This window comes from Toxorhynchites rutilus, unplaced genomic scaffold (assembly GCF_029784135.1).
Source record: "Toxorhynchites rutilus septentrionalis strain SRP unplaced genomic scaffold, ASM2978413v1 HiC_scaffold_18, whole genome shotgun sequence".
In the NCBI taxonomy this organism is placed as follows: domain Eukaryota; kingdom Metazoa; phylum Arthropoda; class Insecta; order Diptera; family Culicidae; genus Toxorhynchites; species Toxorhynchites rutilus.
Window position 1 is genome coordinate 69,772 of NW_026599740.1, and position 21,443 is coordinate 91,214.

The 21,443-nt window shown below is 36.5% G+C and overlaps 1 long non-coding RNA gene across 1 annotated transcript; it reads left to right on the forward strand.

Annotated features, from left to right (window-relative positions):
* The first annotated feature begins 2,803 nt into the window (after positions 1–2,803).
* Positions 2,804–4,655, forward strand: LOC129781707 (uncharacterized). Its single transcript, XR_008744237.1, has 3 exons — positions 2,804–2,967; positions 3,281–3,416; positions 3,483–4,655. It is a non-coding gene; the product is annotated as an uncharacterized LOC129781707 (long non-coding RNA).
* Positions 4,656–21,443: the final 16,788 nt, after the last annotated feature.

Sequence of the window (21,443 nt, forward strand, 5' to 3'; positions counted from 1 at the left end):
TATGATTGTTCTGAAGATCGTTAGGAAAATCTCAAGCAGAACTAACAGTGGGGAACTCATTTCATGGGAATATAAATGAGGGGTTGTATACGAGACACGACCGCTTAGGACGTAGGACTACGCAATCTTTTTTTTATTTGTTGGTTTATCATTTCGGATATTATTTGCGAATACGTCGAAATTTCATAAATAACTTTTTAGTAAAATGTTCCGGGGACCCTGAAAAGGATTAATGGCTTGCGTGTTCTGGTATAACCATCTCGAGAAGCAACGATTCTTTCTTGCCTTTGCGAGAATAATACACTAATCGATCATATGTCACAATTTGTTTCATTGAATCAATGAACGCATTACACTGAGTATTTAACGAGAGGCATCTTCCGTGCATTGCCAATCAACAAGCATCAAACACGCGTTTAACAGATGCACACAGTTGCAGCGATAAATATGAAACATTGAAACACACTTCATGTGAAATATTCTCTAGCGTTCACAGCTCGAGGAGAAAGATGAAACACAAAACGAGCAGATTAAGCGACCTTTGTTGTTTCGGGCACAGACAGGTTCTGATAATTTTCCTCAGAATTTTCCGCAATACTTATACGCTAGCAACAGCTTGCTTACTATGCAAGGGTGGAGTTTACTTCGCAAATATTCTCTTTTCGCTATCCCCTTCGTTGTTTCTATTCTAGCGGCTGCATAAGTTGCCCGATATTGACAGCTCTGTTCGGGAAAGCACACAAATGTATGGGGAAATATGAATGCTTCCAATTTTCATAAATTCAAACCATATCTAGACTATGGGATTGTAATGTAGAGCAAACAAATCCTAGAAATCTTCCGATTCGATTGGTATGCAAATCGTTAAAATCCGTTCGCAGCAAAAATATTTATTAACGTTAACTTTACTTCATAAAAACATGACATGTTTTCTGATTTGACACCCTTAATGTAATACGTAGTCCTACGTCAAAATATTTTTCGCATTTCACTCATCGTTATAACAAATATAAAATGTAATGTTCTTCTTATATCAGAATTAGTATTCCAATGTCTATAATTTAATTTAGTTTATAATAAAGAAGATTATGATGTCATAATTTGAAAAGTTACATTAAATAAAATTTTAAAATAAACATTGTGTAGAACAATGGTTTTTGAATGAAATGGTATTTCAGTATGTTGATAAATTTACCATATCATGATTTTTTGCGGAATATTGAAAAAAGAGGACATCATGAAAATGATGCCCAATATTTTTATTTCACCAACATACAATTTTTTCTATTCAAAATTACCTGCAGACGCTGAATTCTTCTTTCCAGCCTCCTCCATCACCAGGGAATAATTGTTATGCTTCAATCATAAATGGTTTAGCATATTCGAATAATTTTGACAAAACACCATGACACACATTATTACACAAATTTTGTTATTATTAATGACACACATTGTTACACAAATTTTGCACTGTATTTAATAAAAAGTGGGTTATATCCGTGATACAACCGCAATGTAGACATAGGACTACCGCTGGCTCTGTAATCATTTGTTAGAAATTATGTCTGAATCAATTCTTAATGATGAATGAATAATTATTTGTAAAGATTGGTGAAAGGTGGTGATAGTGTGTGACTGGATGAGTATGAAATTGTTATTAAAATGAAATTCAACTACAGTCAACCTTCCTATAACGTGGTGAGTGCGTACCGCGTTATATGGAAACCGCACTATAAGAAATTCGGATTTTACTTACAAACCAGGCTAATGCGTAGCGCGTTATATGGAAACCACCTACCGTGTTGTATGGAAACCGCGCTATAAGAAACTCAGAATGAGTACAAATAACATCATTCGTACCGCGTAGTATGGAGACCAATAGCAGATCATAAAATAAAATGCTAAAAAACAATGTACTGTTTTCAACCGCTCCTCTAACCCAGCTTAGTAACTAAACGGGAACACCCTCAAAACCTTGCACTCCAGCGACACTCTCTCGTTGAACTTACACCCGGTACAGAAAAGAAAGACGTAGTCCTACGTCAAAATGGTTCCCTTTTTCATTAATCGCGATTACTGCGATAATTGTTCAATGCATTGATATTTTGATTTTTCATTATTCGATACAAAATTACTCGAATAAAATTGCAGATATTCGATTATTTGAATTAATCGAACGTTTAACCGACGTCTCTAATGTCTACTATGTTTGAATTTTAGAACAACTTAATGGAAATTTATCTCTTGTCAGCAATTGTAATTACATAATTAGGGTGCTGAACACTTCATTTGTCTAAAACTAAGACGCAAGCGGATAATTTTTCGTTTCAATCTAGGTCATACGGAGTCAATTAAATACGTTTTTGAAGTGAATTCCACATTAAAAATTTTGCAATTTTTTTCCCATGCACTGTCAAATGTTTCTCCATCAAAGGAACAAAAGATTCTGTGACTATGACTTCGTTCATTTACGTTTTTGGTTGACGTAACGAGAAGTAAAATTGAATAGAAATTAAGTTTAGAACACTTCAATAAACCTGAAATTTGAGTTTCTGCTAAAATGTCAGTTGGGCCCGTATTATTTTGAACGCTAGCATTGATTAAAAAAAAACTAGTTCGTTCATTTCATCTGCTTATTTTTACTTAATATACAACAATAGAATAATAACAACACTTTTCCTATGTAGTGGACTATTATAAGAAAAGTGACATACATAAACAAAATCTGTGACGTCACATATTTAAAAATCTTCCCACCTATCATTTTCCATCTCGGCTCTCCCGTTATCTAGCACTTGGTCGACGAAAATCCAGAAAGAAGAGTATGAAGCCAGTTGTCACAGTTTGCCTAGCGCTAAACGAAAAAAAGTTAACCATAAATCGATATGGAAAACGGATTGGAACCATTTTGCTATTGCCCTGAACGTGCAAACGTGGAATTATCGCAGTTTTTCGAAATTGTTACTGGTATGTATGGCGTAACGCGATTTGTCGAAGTGCTCTTCACCGAAGAAAACTAATCACTGTTAACCGTTAGATGCCGGGGAGTGAAATAGCGCTCATGTTATATGCCAAAAGTCCGGGAAGCGCGATAGCACTCTGTTTGTTTTACATCAACATTTTTGATTTGGCTTAAAAGGCGCCAAATCAATAATGTTTACATAATATAAGAAGAGCGCTATCGCGCCTCCCGCACTTTTGACATATAACAATAGCTATTCCACTCCCCGGCCTCAAACGAATAATTTACAAATATCTAGGTCTTTGATTTCGTCTCCAGAATTTGTACCTATATGTCCCAATTCACGCCAGAACCATGTGGACTATTGAGTTTTCCTGATGAAATGGAATCGCCAGGACATAACATACCAAGAAATCGCCAGGACATAACCAAGCATCTAGCTGCAGTTTTTCGTGTAAATTTGAACTGGAAAGTAATTACTTAATTGATAATATCACATTTAAATTATCATTCATTTTAGATTCCAATTCAATCTGCTGTAAAGGAACTGTTACCACAGTGGCCTACGACTGAAGAAACGTGGGCTTAGGACAGGAAAAAAATCTGTATTTTGAAGAAAGGCGCAACATCCTGAATTCGGTAATATTATTTGAATGCTTTATATACCTTTATAAAATATCTATTTTTATGTATACCTTTTTTGCATTTTCGGGCATTTTATCGTCTATCGGATAATAATTATCGAAAGACGATCCTTTAACACGTTGAGTTCCACGGTTTTACAGCGACTCTGGAAATTTTTAAATGTATTATGACCATCGTTTCTTATTGTAGTTTAAGGTATTTTTGTTCAAAAGGGAATGGTTATAAGCTTATATTAGTTACCTTTATTATCGTATGCTATACTGTCAGTCACTTGTGATTGACGCAGCCTGAGCGAAAATTCGGAGTCAGTCACCGGTGACTGACGTGGCAGACAACGTGTTGATCAACGATACTTAACGAACAGGAATACGGTTACTCAGGATTAGAACGATGTTAATTGACGTCACTATGAAAACTTTCTGTTGATGGACCACAATTCGACCGTCGTTTTTTAAAAAGTATGTGGTACTGTATAATTCGAAAAATTATAAAGTTCTGTTGTCGGGTACAGTGAAATAAGGTAATACTTTTACCCACCGGAAAATACTTTTAGCTACTTTTAGCTTTTAGCCACTGGAAAAAATATTTACGATTAGTTAAGTAACCGGTGTTATGAAGAGAAATAAACGTAACATGCCCAATCGATTCGAACACTGCCGTCGCGTTATTCGGAAAAATTAAATAAAAGAGGAATTCAACCGGTTCCTTTTGAGGCAACCCATGACGAAACCGGTACTTTCGTATTACCGTCACCGGAACCGAAATACAATAGATAGCAATTACTTAACCGGGTCGCTAACGCTCGGTCGGACCTAACTAAAGGATCGTCTCCTATGTATCAAACTAACCGGGCAATCGATGGAACACAGGTTTGTTTGCGAAAGGCCGCCGCTTCCGACGGCGGGTCGGCTAATACGCTAATACGAAAGTACCACGAAACCTCTTCGGTCGCGTAATAAATAAATATCGATTCAAATATAAGAGGAATTCCTCCGGTTCCTTTCGAAGTAACCCATGACGAAACCTCTTCGGTCGCGTAATAAATAAATATCGATTCAAATATAAGAGGAATTCCTCCGGTTCCTTCCGAGGTAACCCATGACGAAACCTCTTCGGTCGCGTAATAAATAAATATCGATTCAAATATAAGAGGAATTCCTCCGGTTCCTTTCGAGGTAACCCATGACGAAACCTCTTCGGTCGCGTTATAAGTAATTATAGATTTAAATATAAGAGAAATTCCTCCGGTTTCTTTCGAGGCAACCCATGACGAAACCTCTTCGGTCGCGTTATAAGTAATTATCGATTTAAATATAAGAGGGATTCCTCCGGTTCCTTTCGAGGCAACCCATGACGAAACCTCTTCGGTCGCGTTATGAGTAATTATCGTTTATAATATAAGAGGGATTCCTCCGGTTCCTTTCGAGGCAACCCATGACGAAACCTCTTCGGTCGCGTTATAATTAATTATCGTTTAATATATAAGAGGGATTCCTCCGGTTCCTTTCGAGGCAACCCATGACGAAACCTCTTCGGTCGCGTTATAAGTAATTATCGTTTAAAATATAAGAGGGATTCCTCCGGTTCCTTTCGAGGCATCCCATGACGAAACCTCTTCGGTCGCGTTATAAGTAATTATCGATTTAAATATAAGAGGAATTCCTCCGGTTCCTTTCGAGGTAACCCATGACGAAACCTCTTCGGTCACGTTATAAGTAATTATCGTTTAAAATATAAGAGGGATTCCTCCGGTTCCTTTCGAGGCAACCCATAACGAAACCTCTTCGGTCGCGTTATGAGTAATTATCGTTTAAAATATAAGAGGAATTCCTCCGGTTCCTTTCGACGTAACCCATGACGAAACCTCTTCGGTCGCGTAATAAATAAATATCGATTCAAATATAAGAGGAATTCCTCCGGTTCCTTCCGAGGTAACCCATGACGAAACCTCTTCGGTCGCGTAATAAATAAATATCGATTCAAATATAAGAGGAATTCCTCCGGTTCCTTTCGAGGTAACCCATGACGAAACCTCTTCGGTCGCGTAATAAATAAATATCGATTCAAATATAAGAGGAATTCCTCCGGTTCCTCTCGAGGTAACCCATGACGAAACCTCTTCGGTCGCGTTATAAGTAATTATCGTTTAATATAAAAGAGGGATTCCTCCGGTTCCTTTCGAGGCAACCCATGACGAAACCTCTTCGGTCGCGTTATGAGTAATTATCGTTTATAATATAAGAGGGATTCCTCCGGTTCCTTTCGAGGCAACCCATGACGAAACCTCTTCGGTCGCGTTATAATTAATTATCGTTTAATATATAAGAGGGATTCCTCCGGTTCCTTTCGAGGCAACCCATGACGAAACCTCTTCGGTCGCGTTATAAGTAATTATCGTTTAATATATAAGAGGGATTCCTCCGGTTCCTTTCGAGGCAACCCATGACGAAACCTCTTCGGTCGCGTTATGAGTAATTATCGTTTATAATATAAGAGGGATTCCTCCGGTTCCTTTCGAGGCAATCCATGACGAAACCTCTTCGGTCGCGTTATAATGATTTATCGTTTAATATATAAGAGGGATTCCTCCGGTTCCTTTCGAGGCAATCTATGACGAAACCTCTTCGGTCGCGTTATGAGTAATTATCGTTTATAATATAAGAGGGATTCCTCCGGTTCCTTTTGAGGCAATCCATGACGAAACCTCTTCGGTCGCGTTATAAGTAATTATCGATTTAAATATAAGGGGAATTCCTCCGGTTCCTTTCGAGGCAACCCATGACGAAACCTCTTCGGTCGCGTTATAAGTAATTATCTTTTAAAATATAAGAGGAATTCCTCCGGTTCCTTTCGAGGCAACCCATGACGAAACCTCTTCGGTCGCGTTATAAGTAATTATCGTTTAAAATATAAGAGGGATTCCTCCGGTTCCTTTCGAGGCAACTCATGACGAAACCTCTTCGGTCGCGTTATAAGTAATTATCGATTTAAATATAAGAGGAATTCCTCCGGTTCCTTTCGAGGCAACCCATGACGAAACCTCTTCGGTCGCGTTATAAGTAATTATCGATTTAAATATAAGAGGAATTCCTCCGGTTCCTTTCGAGGCAACCCATGACGAAACCTCTTCGGTCGCGTTATAAGTAATTATCGTTTAAAATATAAGAGGGATTCCTCCGGTTCCTTTCGAGGCAACCCATGACGAAACCTCTTCGGTCGCGTTATAAGTAATTATCGTTTAAAATATAAGAGGGATTCCTCCGGTTCCTTTCGAGGCATCCCATGACGAAACCTCTTCGGTCGCGTTATAAGTAATTATCGATTTAAATATAAGAGGAATTCCTCCGGTTCCTTTCGAGGCAACCCATGACGAAACCTCTTCGGTCGCGTTATAAGTAATTATCGATTTAAATATAAGAGGAATTCCTCCGGTTCCTTTCGAGGCAACCCATGACGAAACCTCTTCGGTCGCGTTATAAGTAATTATCGTTTAAAATATAAGAGGGATTCCTCCGGTTCCTTTCGAGGCAACCCATGACGAAACCTCTTCGGTCGCGTTATGAGTAATTATCGTTTATAATATAAGAGGGATTCCTCCGGTTCCTTTTGAGGCAATCCATGACGAAACCTCTTCGGTCGCGTTATAAGTAATTATCGATTTAAATATAAGGGGAATTCCTCCGGTTCCTTTCGAGGCAACCCATGACGAAACCTCTTCGGTCGCGTTATAAGTAATTATCTTTTAAAATATAAGAGGAATTCCTCCGGTTCCTTTCGAGGCAACCCATGACGAAACCTCTTCGGTCGCGTTATAAGTAATTATCGTTTAAAATATAAGAGGGATTCCTCCGGTTCCTTTCGAGGCAACTCATGACGAAACCTCTTCGGTCGCGTTATAAGTAATTATCGATTTAAATATAAGAGGAATTCCTCCGGTTCCTTTCGAGGCAACCCATGACGAAACCTCTTCGGTCGCGTTATAAGTAATTATCGATTTAAATATAAGAGGAATTCCTCCGGTTCCTTTCGAGGCAACCCATGACGAAACCTCTTCGGTCGCGTTATAATTAATTATCGTTTAATATAAAAGAGGGATTCCTCCGGTTCCTTTCGAGGCAACCCATGACGAAACCTCTTCGGTCGCGTTATAAGTAATTATCGATTTAAATATAAGAGGAATTCCTCCGGTTCCTTTCGAGGCAACCCATGACGAAACCTCTTCGGTCGCGTAATTATCGATTTAAATATAAGAGGAATTCCTCCGGTTCCTTTCGAGGCAACCCATGACGAAACCTCTTCGGTCGCGTTATAAGTAATTATCGTTTAATATATAAGAGGGATTCCTCCGGTTCCTTTCGAGGCAACCCATGACGAAACCTCTTCGGTCGCGTTATAAGTAATTATCGTTTAATATATAAGAGGGATTCCTCCGGTTCCTTTCGAGGCAACCCATGACGAAACCTCTTCTGTCGCGTTATGAGTAATTATCGTTTATAATATAAGAGGGATTCCTCCGGTTCCTTTCGAGGCAATCCATGACGAAACCTCTTCGGTCGCGTTATAAGTAATTATCGTTTAATATATAAGAGGGATTCCTCCGGTTCCTTTCGAGGCAACCCATGACGAAACCTCTTCGGTCGCGTTATGAGTAATTATCGTTTATAATATAAGAGGGATTCCTCCGGTTCCTTTCGAGGCAACCCATGACGAAACCTCTTCGGTCGCGTTATAAGTAATTATCGTTTAATATATAAGAGGGATTCCTCCGGTTCCTTTCGAGGCAACCCATGACGAAACCTCTTCGGTCGCGTTATAAGTAATTATCGTTTAATATAAAAGAGGGATTCCTCCGGTTCCTTTCGAGGCAACCCATGACGAAACCTCTTCGGTCGCGTTATGAGTAATTATCGTTTATAATATAAGAGGGATTCCTCCGGTTCCTTTCGAGGCAACCCATGACGAAACCTCTTCGGTCGCGTTATGAGTAATTATCGTTTATAATATAAGAGGGATTCCTCCGGTTCCTTTCGAGGCAACCCATGACGAAACCTCTTCGGTCGCGTTATAATTAATTATCGTTTAATATATAAGAGGGATTCCTCCGGTTCCTTTTGAGGCAATCCATGACGAAACCTCTTCGGTCGCGTTATAAGTAATTATCGATTTAAATATAAGGGGAATTCCTCCGGTTCCTTTCGAGGCAACCCATGACGAAACCTCTTCGGTCGCGTTATAAGTAATTATCTTTTAAAATATAAGAGGAATTCCTCCGGTTCCTTTCGAGGCAACCCATGACGAAACCTCTTCGGTCGCGTTATAAGTAATTATCGTTTAAAATATAAGAGGGATTCCTCCGGTTCCTTTCGAGGCAACTCATGACGAAACCTCTTCGGTCGCGTTATAAGTAATTATCGATTTAAATATAAGAGGAATTCCTCCGGTTCCTTTCGAGGCAACCCATGACGAAACCTCTTCGGTCGCGTTATAAGTAATTATCGATTTAAATATAAGAGGAATTCCTCCGGTTCCTTTCGAGGCAACCCATGACGAAACCTCTTCGGTCGCGTTATAAGTAATTATCGTTTAAAATATAAGAGGGATTCCTCCGGTTCCTTTCGAGGCAACCCATGACGAAACCTCTTCGGTCGCGTTATAAGTAATTATCGTTTAAAATATAAGAGGGATTCCTCCGGTTCCTTTCGAGGCATCCCATGACGAAACCTCTTCGGTCGCGTTATAAGTAATTATCGATTTAAATATAAGAGGAATTCCTCCGGTTCCTTTCGAGGTAACCCATGACGAAACCTCTTCGGTCACGTTATAAGTAATTATCGTTTAAAATATAAGAGGGATTCCTCCGGTTCCTTTCGAGGCAACCCATAACGAAACCTCTTCGGTCGCGTTATGAGTAATTATCGTTTAAAATATAAGAGGGATTCCTCCGGTTCCTTTCGATGCAACCCATGACGAAACCTCTTCGGTCACGTTATAAGTAATTATCGATTTAAATATAAGAGGAATTCCTCCGGTTCCTTTCGAGGCAACCCATGACGAAACCTCTTCGGTCGTGTTATAAATAAATATCGTTCGTTATAATAGAGGGATTCCTCCGGTTCCTTCCGAGGCAACCTATAACGAATCCTCTTCAGTCGCGTTGTAGAGAATTATCGAATAAAGTATCGATTCGAATTTAGAAATTTTAAAAACGTGATTTCTCGCGGTCTATCAAAAATCATTTTGAAATCATTTTCTTGTACGAGAATGTTTTCTAAAACGTTAATATTTATTGTTTTGTTTTTGATAATATTGATTCATTATTTCTTTAAATTTTTCTAATATTTCTTTTTTTCATGTACCGTTGTGGATCACCCCGAGGAAGTGAACTGGATTACTGGATTGTCAATTTACGAATAAGCTTGTAAAATTATGTTTAATAAATATTACGTATCGTCTTTTTATTTCAAAGCTCCAATGTCCTTAAGTATCTAAGTTAATAGTCTTACAATACTAACAGAAATGTTACTTCAGAAATCCCATTTTCGTTCGAGTTGTTCTTGCGTTTCGTTCGATCTGCTTCTGTTCGAAAAGTAAGTAATTAATGGAGAATGTGTCATTTTCAGCATATATCCTTGTTTTTAGCGAATAGAGACAATCAAAATGTTTTTAATTTTATTCGTCGAATAGGTCAGACCTATTCGATGAATTTATGCATCAGTTTTACCATGCTGGCTGATTGAGTGATTTCTGAATTATATTTTTATATTCTCATATTGACATTTATTCAGCCTAAAGATGACACAAATAATTCAAATCTATTGATGCAGGTTTGCAAGTTTAGATCTTATCTATTGTTTACTCTTATTTTCAAACATTTTATGAGTTGTCGAGTACCAAGTCTTAAGATAGAAAACGGATAGAAAAACCAGTTTTTTTCATTTCTTTATGCTCTTAGATTGATTTAGAAGGTAGATGTTTCTTGTTATCTGCATTATCTTGACTCGATTTTATGAAAAATAGAAAAAGAAGGATTATTTTAGACATTCTTTGTTATATGAAAAAGAGTGATTCGAATCCATATGAATTATAATGTAGATATAATGTGCTTGATCATGTCTATCATTTGAAGCTAAGAACAGGACCATACCTCTTACGTAACTCTTATCCTTCAAATTTTAGTGGATCGATTTCATGAAAAATCGAAAGAATGAAAAATATATTTTCGAATTTTTTGTTCTGATATCACACGAAAATCTTGAGTTTGATGATGCAGGTTTGTAGTGCGTGATCTCCTCTATCATAAGAATATAAGAACTGAACCATACCTCTTACGTAACTCTCATCCCCAGTAATTTGGTGGATCGATCTCATGAAAAATCGAAAGAATGTAAAACAAATATTAGAATTTTTTCCTGATATCACACGTAAATCTTGAGTTTGATGATGCAGATTTGTAGTGCGTGATCTCCTCTATCATAAGAATAAAAGAACTGAACCATACCTCTTACGTAACTCTCATCCCCCGTAATTTGGTGGATCGATCTCATGAAAAATCGAAAGAATGAAAAATATATTTCAGAATTTGTTTCTGATATCACACGTAAATCTTGAGTTTGATGATGCAGATTTGTAGTGCGTGATCTCCTCTATCATTTGAATCTAAGAACTGGACCATACCTCTTACGTAACTCTCATCCTTCAAATTTTAGTGGATCGATTTCATGAAAAACCGAAAGAATGAAAGATATATTTTAGAATTTTTCTCTGATATTACACGTAAATCTTGAGTTTGATGATGCAGATTTGTAGTGCGTGATCTCCTCTATCATTTGAATCTAAGAACTGGACCATACCTCTTACGTAACTCTCATCCTTCAAATTTTAGTGGATCGATTTCATGAAAAACCGAAAGAATGAAAGATATATTTTAGAATTTTTCTCTGATATTACACGTAAATCTTGAGTTTGATGATGCAGATTTGTAGTGCGTGATCTTCTCTATCATTTGAATCTAAGAACTGGACCATACCTCTTACGTAACTCTCATCTCCCGAAATTTAGTAGATCGATCTCATGAAAAATCGAAAGAATGAAAAACATAAAATCTCAGGTAAATCTTGATTTTGATGATGCAGATTTGTAGTGCGTGATCTCCTCTATCATTTCAATCTAAGAACTGGACCATACCTCTCACGTAACTCTCATCTCCCGAAATTTAGTGGATCGATCTCATGAAAAATCGAAAGAATGAAAAGCATAATTTAGAATTTTTTTCTGATGTTACACGAAATTCTTGAGTTTGATGATGCAGATTTGTAGTGCGTGATCTCCTCTATCATTAGAGTTTAATAACTGAACCATACCCCTTACGTAACTCTCATCCTTCAAATTTGAGTGGATCGATTTTATGGAAAACCGAAAGAATGAAAAGTATATTTTAGAATTTTTATCTGATATCACACGAAAATCTTGAGTTTGATGATGTAGATTTGTAGTGCCTGATCTCCTCTACCATAAGAATATAAAAACTGGACCATACCCCTTACGTAACTCTTATCCTTCGAAATTTAGTGGATCAATTTTATGAAAAATCGAAAGAATGGAAAATATATTTTCCTTTTTTTTCTGATATCAGACTAAATCCTGAATTTGACTATGTAGATTTCTAGTGCGTGATCCTGTCTATCATTTGAATATAAGAACTGGACCATACCTCTCACGTAATTCTTATCCTTCAAAAATTAGTGAATCGATTCCATGAAAAATCGAAAGAATGAAAAACAAAATTTCGTTTTTTTTCTGATATCACACGTAAATCTTGAGTTTGATGATGCAGATTTGTAGTGCGTGATCTCCTCTATCATTTCAATCTAAGAACTGGACCATACCTCTCACGTAACTCTCATCTCCCGAAATTTAGTGGATCGATCTCATGAAAAATCGAAAGAATGAAAAGCATAATTTAGAATTTTTTTCTGATGTTACACGAAATTCTTGAGTTTGATGATGCGTTTTGTAGTGCGTGATCTCCTCTATCATTAGAGTTTAATAACTGAACCATACCCCTTACGTAACTCTCATCCTTCAAATTTGAGTGGATCGATTTTATGGAAAACCGAAAGAATGAAAAGTATATTTTAGAATTTTTATCTGATATCACACGAAAATCTTGAGTTTGATGATGTAGATTTGTAGTGCCTGATCTCCTCTACCATAAGAATATAAAAACTGGATCATACCACTTACGTAACTCTTATCCTTCGAAATTTAGTGGATCAATTTTATGAAAAATCGAAAGAATGGAAAATATATTTTCGAATTTTTTTTCTGATGTTCCACGAAAATATTAAGTTTGATGATGCAGATTTGTAGTGCTTGATCTCCTCTATCATTTGACTATGTAGATTTCTAGTGCGTGATCCTGTCTATCATTTGAATATAAGAACTGGACCATACCTCTCACGTAATTCTTATCCTTCAAAAATTAGTGAATCGATTCCATGAAAAATCGAAAGAATGAAAAACAAAATTTCGTTTTTTTTCTGATATCACACGTAAATCTTGAGTTTGATGATGCAGATTTGTAGTGCGTGATCTCCTCTATCATTTCAATCTAAGAACTGGACCATACCTCTCACGTAACTCTCATCTCCCGAAATTTAGTGGATCGATCTCATGAAAAATCGAAAGAATGAAAAGCATAATTTAGAATTTTTTTCTGATGTTACACGAAATTCTTGAGTTTGATGATGCAGATTTGTAGTGCGTGATCTCCTCTATCATTAGAATATAAGAACTGAACCATACCCCTTACGTAACTCTCATCCTTAAAATTTTAGTGGATCGATTTCATGAAAAACCGAAAGAATGAAAAGTATATTTTAGAATTTTTATCTGATATCACACGAAAATCTTGAGTTTGATGATGTAGATTTGTAGTGCCTGATCTCCTCTACCATAAGAATATAAAAACTGGACCATACCCCTTACGTAACTCTCATCCTTCGAAATTTAGTGGATCAATTTTATGAAAAATCGAAAGAATGGAAAATATATTTTCCTTTTTTTTTCTGATATCAGACTAAATCCTGAATTTGACTATGTAGATTTCTAGTGCGTGATCCTGTCTATCATTTGAATATAAGAACTGGACCATACCTCTCACGTAATTCTTATCCTTCAAAAATTAGTGAATCGATTCCATGAAAAATCTAAAGAATGAAAAACATAATTTCGTTTTTTTTCTGATATCACACGTAAATCTTGAGTTTGATGATGCAGATTTGTAGTGCGTGACCTCCTCTATCATAGGAATATAAAAACTGTACCATACCTCTTACGTAACTCTCATCCTTCAAATTTTAGTGGATCGATTTCAAGAAAAACCGAAAGAATGAAAAATATATTTTACGAATTTTCTTTGATATCACACGAAAATCTTGAGTTTGATGATGTAGATTCGTAGTGCCTGATCTCCTCTATCAAAAGAATATAAGAACTGGACCATACCCCTTACGTAACTCTCATCCTCCGAAATTTAGTGGATCATTTTTATGAAAAATCGAAAGAATGAAAAATATATTTTCGATTTTTTTTTTCTTATACCAGACGAAAATCCTGAATTTGACTTTGTAGATTCCTAGTGCGTGATCCTGTCTATCATTTGAAAGTAAGAACTGGACCATAGCTCTCACGTAACTCTCATCCTTCAAAAATTAGTGGATCGATTCCATGAAAAATCGAAAGAATGAAAAACATATTTTTGATTTTTTTTCTGATATCAGACGAAAATCTTGAATTTGTTGATACAGATTTGTAGTGCGTGATCTCCTCTATCATTTGAATATAAGAACTAGACCATACCTCTGACGTAACTCTCATTCCCCGAAATTTAGTGGATCGATCTTATGAAAAATCGAAAGAATAAAAACATATTTTGAATTGTTTTTTCTGATATCATTTGACATTTTTAAGTTTGATAATGCAAATTTGTAGTGCGTGATCTCCTCTATCATTTGAATCTAAGAACAGGACCATACCTCTTTCGTAACTCTCATACCCCGAAATTCAGTGGATCGATTTCATGAAAAATCGAAAGGATGAAAAATATATTTTCGAATTTTTTTTCTGATGTTCCACGAAAATATTAAGTTTGATGATGCAGATTTGTAGTGCTTGATCTCCTCTATCATTTGAACCTAAGGACTGGACCATACCTCTAACGTAACTCTCATCCTCCAAAATTTAGTGTAACTTCTTCATAAAAATCATATTTCCCCTATTTCTGTGTATTACATAGTTTGAATTTACATGAAATTTGGCTATGAATCGTATGCAGCGAATATTGGTTCATGTTTTTCCATATCATGATTTTACTTTTACTTTTCCCCTTAGTGCGGCCCTGCTTCTGATTAGTAGAGATTTGGAAGTATGAACACATTTTGTAAACTTTTATCACAATGCTTAGTAATTTCCTTGACAATATATATATTTTTGGAACCCTTGTGACTAAATCTATCGATTGATGTCCAGTTTATAAAAATGCGATGAGCTAAATTCTTGTTTTTGATAAATCTGTAGTTATCCTCCGTTGGCCCGATGCGTTTTTGTAATTTTTCCGAGAAAGTATGGAAAAATACGATACTTTCTATACATTTTTGGAAAGAGGAGCAAAAAAATCTATAATTTGAGATGCCAAACACTCATCTACGATATACGAAACTTTCATCCTCCATGAATCTGTAGTTATCCTCCGTTTGCCCGATGCGTTTTTGTAATTTTTCCGGGAAAGTATGGAAAAATACGATACTTTCTATACATTATTGGAAAGAGGAGCAAAAAAATCTATAATTTGAGATGCCAAACACTCATCTACGATATACGAAACTTTCATCCTCCATGAATCTGTAGTTATCCTCCGTTTGCCCGATGCGTTTTTGTAATTTTTCCGAGAAAATATGGAAAATACGATACTTTCTATACATTGTTGGAAAGAGGAGTAAAAAATCTATAATTTGAGATGCCAAACACTCATCTACGACATACCAAACTCTCATCCTTCATGAACCTGTAGTTATCCTCCGTTTGTCCGATGCGTTTTTGTAATTTTTCCGGGAAAGTATGGAAAAATACGATACTTTCTATACATTGTTGGAAAGAGGAGCAAAAAATCTATAATTTGAGATGCCAAACACTCATCACGGTACTTTCTATACATTGTTGGAAAGAGGAGCAAAAAACCTACAATTTGACATGCCAAACACTTATCTACGACCATGAATCTGTAGTTATCCTCCGTTTGCCCGATGCGTTTTTGTAATTTTTCCGGGAAAGTATGGAAAAATACGATACTTTCTATACATTGTTGGAAAGAGGAGCAAAAAACCTACAATTTGACATGCCAAACACTCATCTACGACATATGAAACTCTCATCCTTCATGAATCTGTAGTTATCCTCCGTTTGCCCAATGCGTTTTTGTAATTTTTCCGGGAAAGTATGGAAAAATACGATACTTTCTATACATTGTTGGAAAGAGGAGCAAAAAAATCTATAATTTGAGATGCCAAACACTCATCTACGATATACGAAACTTTCATCCTCCATGAATCTGTAGTTATCCTCCGTTTGCCCGATGCGTTTTTGTAATTTTTCCGAGAAAATATGGAAAATACGATACTTTCTATACATTGTTGGAAAGAGGAGTAAAAAATCTATAATTTGAGATGCCAAACACTCATCTACGACATACCAAACTCTCATCCTTCATGAACCTGTAGTTATCCTCCGTTTGTCCGATGCGTTTTTGTAATTTTTCCGGGAAAGTATGGAAAAATACGATACTTTCTATACATTGTTGGAAAGAGGAGCAAAAAATCTATAATTTGAGATGCCAAACACTCATCACGGTACTTTCTATACATTGTTGGAAAGAGGAGCAAAAAACCTACAATTTGACATGCCAAACACTCATCTACGACATATGAAACTCTCATCCTTCATGAATCTGTAGTTATCCTCCGTTTGCCCGATGCGTTTTTGTAATTTTTCCGGGAAAGTATGGAAAAATACGATACTTTCTATACATTGTTGGAAAGAGGAGCAAAAAACCTACAATTTGACATGCCAAACACTCATCTACGACATATGAAACTCTCATCCTTCATGAATCTGTAGTTATCCTCCGTTTGCCCAATGCGTTTTTGTAATTTTTCCGGGAAAGGATGGAAAAATACGATACTTTCTATACATTGTTGGAAAGAGGAGCAAAAAAATCTATAATTTGAGATGCCAAACACTCATCTACGATATACGAAACTTTCATCCTCCATGAATCTGTAGTTATCCTCCGTTTGCCCGATGCGTTTTTGTAATTTTTCCGAGAAAATATGGAAAATACGATACTTTCTATACATTGTTGGAAAGAGGAGTAAAAAATCTATAATTTGAGATGCCAAACACTCATCTACGACATACCAAACTCTCATCCTTCATGAACCTGTAGTTATCCTCCGTTTGTCCGATGCGTTTTTGTAATTTTTCCGGGAAAGTATGGAAAAATACGATACTTTCTATACATTGTTGGAAAGAGGAGCAAAAAATCTATAATTTGAGATGCCAAACACTCATCACGGTACTTTCTATACATTGTTGGAAAGAGGAGCAAAAAACCTACAATTTGACATGCCAAACACTTATCTACGACCATGAATCTGTAGTTATCCTCCGTTTGCCCGATGCGTTTTTGTAATTTTTCCGGGAAAGTATGGAAAAATACGATACTTTCTATACATTGTTGGAAAGAGGAGCAAAAAACCTACAATTTGACATGCCAAACACTCATCTACGACATATGAAACTCTCATCCTTCATGAATCTGTAGTTATCCTCCGTTTGCCCAATGCGTTTTTGTAATTTTTCCGGGAAAGGATGGAAAAATACGATACTTTCTATACATTGTTGGAAAGAGGAGCAAAAAACCTACAATTTGACATGCCAAACACTCATCTACGACATATGAAACTCTCATCCTTCATGAATCTGTAGTTATCCTCCGTTTGCCCAATGCGTTTTTGTAATTTTTCCGGGAAAGGATGGAAAAATACGATACTTTCTATACATTGTTGGAAAGAGGAGTAAAAAATCTACAATTTGACATGCCAAACACTTATCTAGGACATACAAAACTCTCATCCTTCATGAATCTGTAGTTATCCTCCGTTTGCCCGATGCGTTTTTGTAATTTTTCCGGGAAAGTATAGAAAAATACGGTACTTTCTATACATTGTTGGAAAGAGGAGCAAAAAATCTATAATTTGAGATGCCAAACACTCATCTACGACATACAAAACTCTCATCCTTCATGAATCTGTAGTTATCCTCCGTTTGCCCAATGCGTTTTTGTAATTTTTCCGGGAAAGTATGGAAAAATACGATACTTTCTATACATTGTTGGAAAGAGGAGCAAAAAACCTACAATTTGACATGCCAAACACTCATCTACGACATATGAAACTCTCATCCTTCATGAATCTGTAGTTATCCTCCGTTTGCCCGATGCGTTTTTGTATTTTTTCCGGGAAAGTATAGAAAAATACGGTACTTTCTATACATTGTTGGAAAGAGGAGCAAAAAACCTACAATTTGACATGCCAAACACTTATCTATGACCTACGAAACTCTCATCCTTCATGAATCTGTAGTTATCCTCCGTTTGCCCAATGCGTTTTTGTAATTTTTCCGGGAAAGTATGGAAAAATACGATACTTTCTATACATTGTTGGAAAGAGGAGCAAAAAACCTACAATTTGACATGCCAAACACTCATCTACGACATATGAAACTCTCATCCTTCATGAATCTGTAGTTATCCTCCGTTTGCCCAATGCGTTTTTGTAATTTTTCCGGGAAAGGATGGAAAAATACGATACTTTCTATACATTGTTGGAAAGAGGAGCAAAAAATCTATAATTTGAGATGCCAAACACTCATCTACGACATACCAAACTCTCATCCTTCATGAATCTGTAGTTATCCTCCGTTTGCCCGATGCGTTTTTGTAATTTTTCCGGGAAAGTATGGAAAAATACGATACTTTCTATACATTGTTGGAAAGAGGAGTATAAAATCTATAATTTGACATGCCAAACACTTATCTAGGACATACGAAACTCTCATCCTTCATGAATCTGTAGTTATCCTCCGTTTGCCCGATGGGTTTTTGTAATTTTTCCGGGAAAGTATGGAAAAATACGATACTTTCTATACATTGTTGGAAAGAGGAACAAAAAATCTATAATTTGAGATGCCAAACACTCATCTACGACATACCAAACTCTCATCCTTCATGAATCTGTAGTTATCCTCCGTTTGCCCGATGCGTTTTTGTAATTTTTCCGGGAAAGTATGGAAAAATACGATACTTTCTATACATTGTTGGAAAGAGGAGTATAAAATCTATAATTTGACATGCCAAACACTTATCTAGGACATACGAAACTCTCATCCTTCATGAATCTGTAGTTATCCTCCGTTTGCCCGATGCGTTTTTGTAATTTTTCCGGGAAAGTATGGAAAAATACGATACTTTCTATACATTGTTGGAAAGAGGAGCAAAAAATCTATAATTTGAGATGCCAAACACTCATCTACGACATACCAAACTCTCATCCTTCATGAATCTGTAGTTATCCTCCGTTTGCCCGATGCGTTTTTGTAATTTTTCCGGGAAAGTATGGAAAAATACGATACTTTCTATACATTGTTGGAAAGAGGAGTATAAAATCTATAATTTGACATGCCAAACACTTATCTAGGACATACGAAACTCTCATCCTTCATGAATCTGTAGTTATCCTCCGTTTGCCCGATGCGTTTTTGTAATTTTTCCGGGAAAGTGTGGAAAAATACGATACTTTCTATACATTGTTGGAAAGAGGAGTATAAAATCTATAATTTGACATGCCAAACACTTATCTAGGACATACGAAACTCTCATCCTTCATGAATCTGTAGTTATCCTCCGTTTGCCCGATGCGTTTTTGTAATTTTTCCGGGAAAGTATGGAAAAATACGATACTTTCTATACATTGTTGGAAAGAGGAACAAAAAATCTATAATTTGAGATGCCAAACACTCATCTACGACATACGAAACTCTCATCCTTCATGAATCTGTAGTTATCCTCCGTTTGCCCGATGCGTTTTTGTAATTTTTCCGGGAAAGTATAGAAAAATACGGTACTTTCTATACATTGTTGGAAAGAGGAGCAAAAAACCTACAATTTGACATGCCAAACACTTATCTACGACCTACTAAACTCTCATCCTTCATGAATCTGTAGTTATCCTCCGTTTGCCCAATGCGTTTTTGTAATTTTTCCGGGAAAGTATGGAAAAATACGATACTTTCTATACATTGTTGGAAAGAGGAGCAAAAAACCTACAATTTGACATGCCAAACACTCATCTACGACATATGAAACTCTCATCCTTCATGAATCTGTAGTTATCCTCCGTTTGCCCAATGCGTTTTTGTAATTTTTCCGGGAAAGTATGGAAAAATACGATACTTTCTATACATTGTTGGAAAGAGGAGCAAAAAACCTACAATTTGACATGCCAAACACTCATCTACGACATATGAAACTCTCATCCTTCATGAATCTGTAGTTATCCTCCGTTTGCCCGATGCGTTTTTGTAATTTTTCCGGGAAAGTATGGAAAAATACGATACTTTCTATACATTGTTGGAAAGAGGAGTATAAAATCTATAATTTGACATGCCAAACACTTATCTAGGACATACGAAACTCTCATCCTTCATGAATCTGTAGTTATCCTCCGTTTGCCCGATGCGTTTTTGTAATTTTTCCGGGAAAGTGTGGAAAAATACGATACTTTCTATACATTGTTGGAAAGAGGAGTATAAAATCTATAATTTGACATGCCAAACACTTTTCTAGGACATACGAAACTCTCATCCTTCATGAATCTGTAGTTATCCTCCGTTTGCCCGATGCGTTTTTGTAATTTTTCCGGGAAAGTATGGAAAAATACGATACTTTCTATACATTGTTGGAAAGAGGAACAAAAAATCTATAATTTGAGATGCCAAACACTCATCTACGACATACGAAACTCTCATCCTTCATGAATCTGTAGTTATCCTCCGTTTGCCCGATGCGTTTTTGTAATTTTTCCGGGAAAGTATAGAAAAATACGGTACTTTCTATACATTGTTGGAAAGAGGAGCAAAAAACCTACAATTTGACATGCCAAACACTTATCTACGACCTACGAAACTCTCATCCTTCATGAATCTGTAGTTATCCTCCGTTTGCCCAATGCGTTTTTGTAATTTTTCCGGGAAAGTATGGAAAAATACGATACTTTCTATACATTGTTGGAAAGAGGAGCAAAAAACCTACAATTTGACATGCCAAACACTCATCTACGACATATGAAACTCTCATCCTTCATGAATCTGTAGTTATCCTCCGTTTGCCCAATGCGTTTTTGTAATTTTTCCGGGAAAGTATGGAAAAATACGATACTTTCTATACATTGTTGGAAAGAGGAGCAAAAAACCTACAATTTGACATGCCAAACACTCATCTACGACATATGAAACTCTCATCCTTCATGAATCTGTAGTTATCCTCCGTTTGCCCGATGCGTTTTTGTAATTTTTCCGGGAAAGTATAGAAAAATACGGTACTTTCTATACATTGTTGGAAAGAGGAGCAAAAAACCTACAATTTGACATGCCAAACACTTATCTACGACCTACGAAACTCTCATCCTTCATGAATCTGTAGTTATCCTCCGTTTGCCCAATG